The 6,000-nt window shown below is 45.3% G+C and overlaps 1 protein-coding gene across 3 annotated transcripts in view; it reads left to right on the top strand.

The window, feature by feature from the left end:
- Positions 1–1,203: 1,203 nt before the first annotated feature.
- st3gal4 (ST3 beta-galactoside alpha-2,3-sialyltransferase 4) overlaps positions 1,204–6,000 on the top strand; it is a 122,569-nt gene continuing 117,772 nt past the window's right edge. For 2 of the 3 annotated variants that reach the window (XM_060846656.1, XM_060846657.1), the window contains exon 1: positions 1,204–1,467. The gene's annotated coding sequence lies outside the window, so the exon portion shown is untranslated. The remainder of the gene's footprint in view (positions 1,468–6,000) is intronic. The other variant, XM_060846655.1, reaches the window with a different exon arrangement.

Below are 6,000 nucleotides of genomic sequence, written 5' to 3'. Positions count from 1 at the left end.
TGTTCTAGCTCAGCGCCAACTTTGCCAGGCTTCCTGCTCCACTCTCCATCAGAGAACCCTCCCCGCTCTTCTCTAGCCCTGCTCTGGACTACTGAAACTAATTGAGAGTGTGAGACCAGAGTGTGTGAGTGAGTGAGTAGCTGGACTGAGATAAATATGCAGCTCTTTGCTCCAGGTTACCAGCTACCAATAATTCACAACCAGTGACAGGTACTGGGCTTGCTTAAAGTTATCTCTGGTGTGAATTACTGCTCCTCTGGGAGCTGCTGATAACTACTAGTTAAAGACTGATAAATGCAGGTAGGTACTGTTACTGGTGAAAACAACAGAACTCAGCACAATACTCCCATTCACTCTGACTCAGCAAGCTACAAGTACCTCATTTGAATGTTTCACATCCATCTCCTTAACTGGCATGAGTAAATGTCCTTTGTTCAGATTAACGCGTTCAGGCGAAACAATTAGGACAGGCAGTAACAGGATTTGTGATGAGAGTTCTTGTGACGCGGGCCTTAGGTTGAAGTCACACCTGCTTCAGAACTGCGTGATAACGCCTCTGAATAAGTCGATTAGAAACCATCTAACAGGATCTGTGAGACCCAAGTTCGCGTACTAAATCTGTTAGATACTGTTTGTTGATTCCCATGACCTGACTGTCCCCTCCCCAGTCAGAGCTCTCTGTGTGGACTGTTCCCATTGGGGTCACAAATACCCTGGCGGGTGTTTGTGGAGTTCTGGGCTCATGCTGGTGAGTCTCCCATTAACTTGGATATATGTCCTCTGATCTCCAGTCTCTTTCAGAATCCCTACCCTGGGAAGCAGCCTGACCAATTCCACAAAACCTCAGGATATCTAGTGGTATAACTGACTCACATTAGAATACCGCCATCCATTAGCAAACCGTCAATGGCCTCACGGCGTTCATTGTAATTCTCTGGAAAGAGGTAGTGATAACGGGATATATATTTAGCGATGGGTATAATACATTTAGAGGGTGCAATATGATGTATTAGGTGGATATATTAGATGTATATAAGGCTGCTGCATGTATACGGTTAAGACATGGTGAAAACTATTATTTATAATAAAGAAGCATTGTGGTTGGTCTATTTTAGATTAAGATCTCTTCTCTGGTGTAGTATGCCTGATATCTCTGGGCGGGTGAATGAAGGGGGGGGGAGAAAAACAACAAAGGCGGGTTGATTGCAGCTTGCTCTGTCCTGTGGGTGGGAGGAGAAATTATTCTCTTGTGGAGAGCTGGGAGGATTCAGGCTCGGAGTGAGAGCACAGACTTCACTTCTCCTCGGTCTCTGAGTTAAATCTAGCCCTTGCTGTTGAGCTCCGTCTCCTGGGATATTGCAGTCTATGTGTGTGAGAGAGAGACGGAGTGGGGGCGATGTGTTGCCGCGAGTGAGGAGTGGAACCAGTTGAGAGAACGCAGGGTCTGCACTTAACACTCAGAGCTGGGTGAGTCACTGTTTTCACTGAAATCGGTTGAATTTCCAGACAAGCGCCCCCTCCTTCCCGCTATCTTGTTTATTCACTACTGCCGAATAATACATTTTAAAACAAAATCCTCTGCATTTAGTTGTGTTCTGCGAGTTGAGAGCTGCCCGTTAGTGAAACGGAACAGTTTCTGGCCGAGCTCAGGGGCTGATTCATGGCCGCTTGTGTTCATGTGTTTAAACGCTTCCCCACACAGCATCACTTTCCAGTGTTCGTGTAGGCCGTCAGAGGAAACCCCCCTTCTCAACGATAAACGAGACCAATCCATTTATGAGCTCTCGGCTTCCCCGTTTGCTTTTAGCGAATGCATTTTAGTTCATTTAAAGATTCAAATTAAATAGCTACTGCCCTACAGGTTAAAGTCATTGAGCTGGGCCGGTAGTGTAAAGGATCCAGAGGACATCCTCAGTGGGGAGGGGGTTTGCAGATTTTGTTTTACCATGTTCCACGGTGAAGGAGAAACATTATTTTAAACGTTAAGGGCCAGATACTCTAGTGTGTCTGAGCGTTGTTTTACCTGCTAAATGGACTGCAGCTTGCTAAGAGGTCCTGGCTGGGTGGCGAATCCAACCAGAATTGTCGAATGGGCTCCCTCAACACAGAAATAATCAGGTCTGCACTGGTTCCCTGAGCGTTTTGACTTGGTGCCAATCTCCTGGTTTTTCCTTGGAATCCTGCACATTGTTTCTCTAAATCATCACCCAATGCCATCGGCTAAACCTGCCTCCACCTCATTTCCAAGCAGTGTGTTCCAGACATGAACATAGCCTCTGGTTTCTCCCCTGGCATTCTATAGGTTACTCGTGTCTAGACAGAGTGGCTGGCTGAGATTATTCCATTCCAGGCAGCCTCCTAGGGGAAAAGGCCTGAAATGCCAGCGTAGTGTTCAGCTGGGGTACCTGGCTGTGTGGGTGCTGGTATACCTGTTGCCCCCCCCGTGCCTCAATTCTGTAAGGCAAGTAGGGATCTCTCACCTTATAGGTAAAAACAATGACTGCAGATGCTGGAAACCTGTTTCTGGATTAGTGGTGCTGGAAGAGCGCAGCAGTTCAGGCAGCATCCAACGAGCAGTGAAATCGACGTTTCGGGCAAAAGCCCTTCATCAGGAATAAAGGCAGTGAGCCTGAAGCGTGGAGAGATGAGCTAGAGGAGGGTGGGGGTGGGGAGGAAGCAGCATAGAGTACAATGGGTGAGTGGGGGAGGAGAGGAAGGTGATAGGTCAGGGAGGAGAGGGTGGAGTGGATAGGTGGAAAAGGAGCTAGGCAGGTCGGACAAGTCATGGGGACAGTGCTGAACTGGAAGTTTGAAACTAGGATGAGGTGGGGGGGAAGGGGAAATGAGGAAGCTGGTGAAGTCCACATTGATGCCCTGGGGTTGAAGTGTTCCGAGGCGGAAGATGAGGCGTTCTTCCTCCAGGCGTCTGGTGGTGAGGGAGCGGCGGTGAAGGAGGCCCAGGACCTCCATGTCCTCGGCAGAGTGGGAGGGGGAGTTGAAATGTTGGGCCACATGGGCGGTGTGGTTGATTGGTGCGGTTGTCTCGGAAATGTTCCCTAAAGCGCTCTGCTAGGAAGCGCCCAGTCTCCCCAATGTAGAGGAGACCGCATCGGGAGCAACAGATACAATAAATTATATTATTGGATGTGCAGGTAAAACTTTGATGGATGTGGAAGGCTCCCTTAGGGCCTTGGATAGAGGTGAGGGAGGAGGTGTGGGCACAGGTTTTACAGTTTTGCGGTGGCAGGAGCAAGTGCCAGGATGGGAGGGTGAGTCGTAGGGGGGCATGGACCTGACCAGGTAGTCACGGAGGAAACGGTCTTTGCGGAAGGCGGAAATGGGTGGGGAGGGAAATGTATCCCTGGTGGTAGGGTCTTTTTGGAGGTGGCGGAAATGTCGGCGTGTGACTTGGTTTATGCGGAGGTTTGCAGGGTGAAAGGTGAGCACCAGGGGCGTTCTGTCCTTGTTACGGTTGGAGGGGTGGGGGATGTGGTTGAGATGCGTTGGAGGGCATCTTTAACCACGTGGGGGAAGGGAAATTGCAGTCTCTAAAGAAGGAGGCCATCTGGTGTGTTCTATGGTGGAACCGGTCCTCCTGGGAGCAGATATGGTGGAGGCGGAGGAATTGGGAATACGGAATGGTATTTTTGCAAGAGATAGGGTGGGAAGAGGTGTAATCCAGGTAGCTGTGAGAGTCGGTGAGTTTGTAAAAAATGTCAGTGTCAAATCGGTCGTCATTAATGGAGATGGACCATCTCTGACACCTCCCTCCCCTTCGTGGACCTCTCCATCTTGATAGCTTGTGCAGATGGGTGGCAGATGAAGTTCAGTGCAGAAGTATTAGGTGATGCATTTTGATTGGGAGAATGTGGAAAGACAATGTTAAGCAAAGGATAGTACTGTGAAGAGCGTGCAGTTGCAGGATTGTTTGTGTATATGCATAATATTAAATTGCTAGTAAACCATTTACCAGAGCAGGAGTCAGTCTGTTTTCTGCAACTGCTTAATTGCATTTTATTGTTCAACGCATATTGTAGTTTCTCCCTTTCCAAAGAAAATCCGAAAACAAGCCTTTCTTTTTAAAACTTTTGATGACTGTCACCAATTTTTCAATTCACCCAGTTAAGAAGTTAGTAACACTGCCCATCAGCCCCTCGGTTCCCACTATCTCTGGTAATTGCGAGGGAACGAGTGGACATCAAATATACCCTCTCCAAGGATATCCAGGCATAGATATATCCTTGGAAGAGAGGCAGGCAGTCAGGAATGGAAAGCCAACAGGCAGTCAATACGTGTAATATTTTGTAAATTCCACTTTGGAAGTAGAACCAGTCTGACTCAAGATTGGGATACAGACAGACTCTAACCTCACACCTTTAATTCATTGTCTGAGCTGAGATGTCTCCTTTTGTTATAAAACCTTAAGCTATCTTGAGAAGGTGACTTCACTAAAGTTTTGGGATTTACGTATTAATGAACCGAAACCAGTAACCCATTCTAAAAGATGAAAGACTTAACAATCCAGGTTTGTTCAATATATCATTTCGGTGGCATGACACTATAATATTTTGCGATAAATGTTGTGTATTATGATCTTGTAATCCACAACCACCTGATGAAGGAGTAGCGCTCTGAAAGCTAGTGCTTTCAAATATCCATTGGAGTGTAACCTGGTGTTGTGTGATTTTTAAATTTGTCCAAAAAAAAGCAAATATTGGAGAAACAAGTGAAGAGACTAAGTCGAGTGATTTTACAAAATTCACGAACAGAATGTGGGCATTACTGGCTAGGCCAACATTTATTGTGCAGAGGGCAGTTATGAGTCGACCACATTGCTGTGGGTCTGGAGTCACATGTAGGCCAGACCAAGTAAGGATGGCAGTTTCCTTCTCAAAAACATTATTGAGCCAGATGTTTTTTTCTGACCATCGGCAATGGATTCAGAGGCATTATTAGACTCTTAATTCCAGATTTTTATTGAATTTAAATTCCACCACCATCATGGTCCCCTGTCCCCACAGCATCACCTGGATCTTCAGATTAACTGTTCAGTGTGAATGCCACATGCCGTCGCCTCTGACCGTGCCCATTTCTGACTACAAGGTTTATAGGCACCAATGCACACCATATGTTCCCTTTCCAAACGCACCAATATTCTTCCAATCACCCTGTTCAGAGATTCTCTGAAAAATGCATGATCAAAATGCTTTTGACAGTTTTAAGAAGCAAAGACATTTTGGGATTTACAATGAAGGAATTAACTCAAGAACTGCTCAGGGTGTATTCAATTGATGTTTCAGGTGTGATTCAAGTGTGAGAGCATGAACTGTTCTAAATGATGTGTTAGAGGATGTGGGGATGGAGATGAAGATCAAAGAGAGGGCATTGTACTGGCCACAATGGTTTTCAGGCCAAGAATGAACATAGTTCTGGCAGAATCTTTCAATATGCTAGTGGTTACACAGCTACAGTGGATGGAATAGATGAGGTGAAATGTTACCTGGACTCTGTAAAATAGGAATGTGGAGAGTGTTTTTGGTATGATAATACATTGAAATCTTTGAAAAGATAGTCATTTCTTTTGAAATAGCCCGAGTCAATCATTTCATTACCGTGGGTATAATATCCAGGGAAGTACCCTAGTTATTAAGTAGATCTTCAACTGGAAATAAGCACAGATGAAATTGGATATGAATAAGACAAAGCAATTGTGTTTGGAAAAGTTGCAAATTTGCTCTTTATGTAGCTGGGATAGTTTTGTTCCTTTTAATAGTTCAAAAAGTCAAAGTAAATAAAGAAATGCAGGTTGAAATGTAGAAGTCAAAATGTAAAGTTTGTTAAAACTATATAGATAATTTGCTTAACTGTCCTCCAAAAGGTTAAAAATTTTAGTAAAGGATGCAGGAATAAGGGATGAAGAATATAGTAAACTTATGAAAGAAATACGTGACGGATGTGAGATTTGTAGGAAATATTGAAGGACACTGTGTTGTCACTTTG

The sequence above is a fragment of the Hemiscyllium ocellatum genome, chromosome 29 (genome assembly GCF_020745735.1).
Source record: "Hemiscyllium ocellatum isolate sHemOce1 chromosome 29, sHemOce1.pat.X.cur, whole genome shotgun sequence".
In the NCBI taxonomy this organism is placed as follows: domain Eukaryota; kingdom Metazoa; phylum Chordata; class Chondrichthyes; order Orectolobiformes; family Hemiscylliidae; genus Hemiscyllium; species Hemiscyllium ocellatum.
The sequence above is the reverse complement of the archived record's forward strand: the minus strand, read 5'-3'. Positions and strand labels throughout refer to the sequence as shown.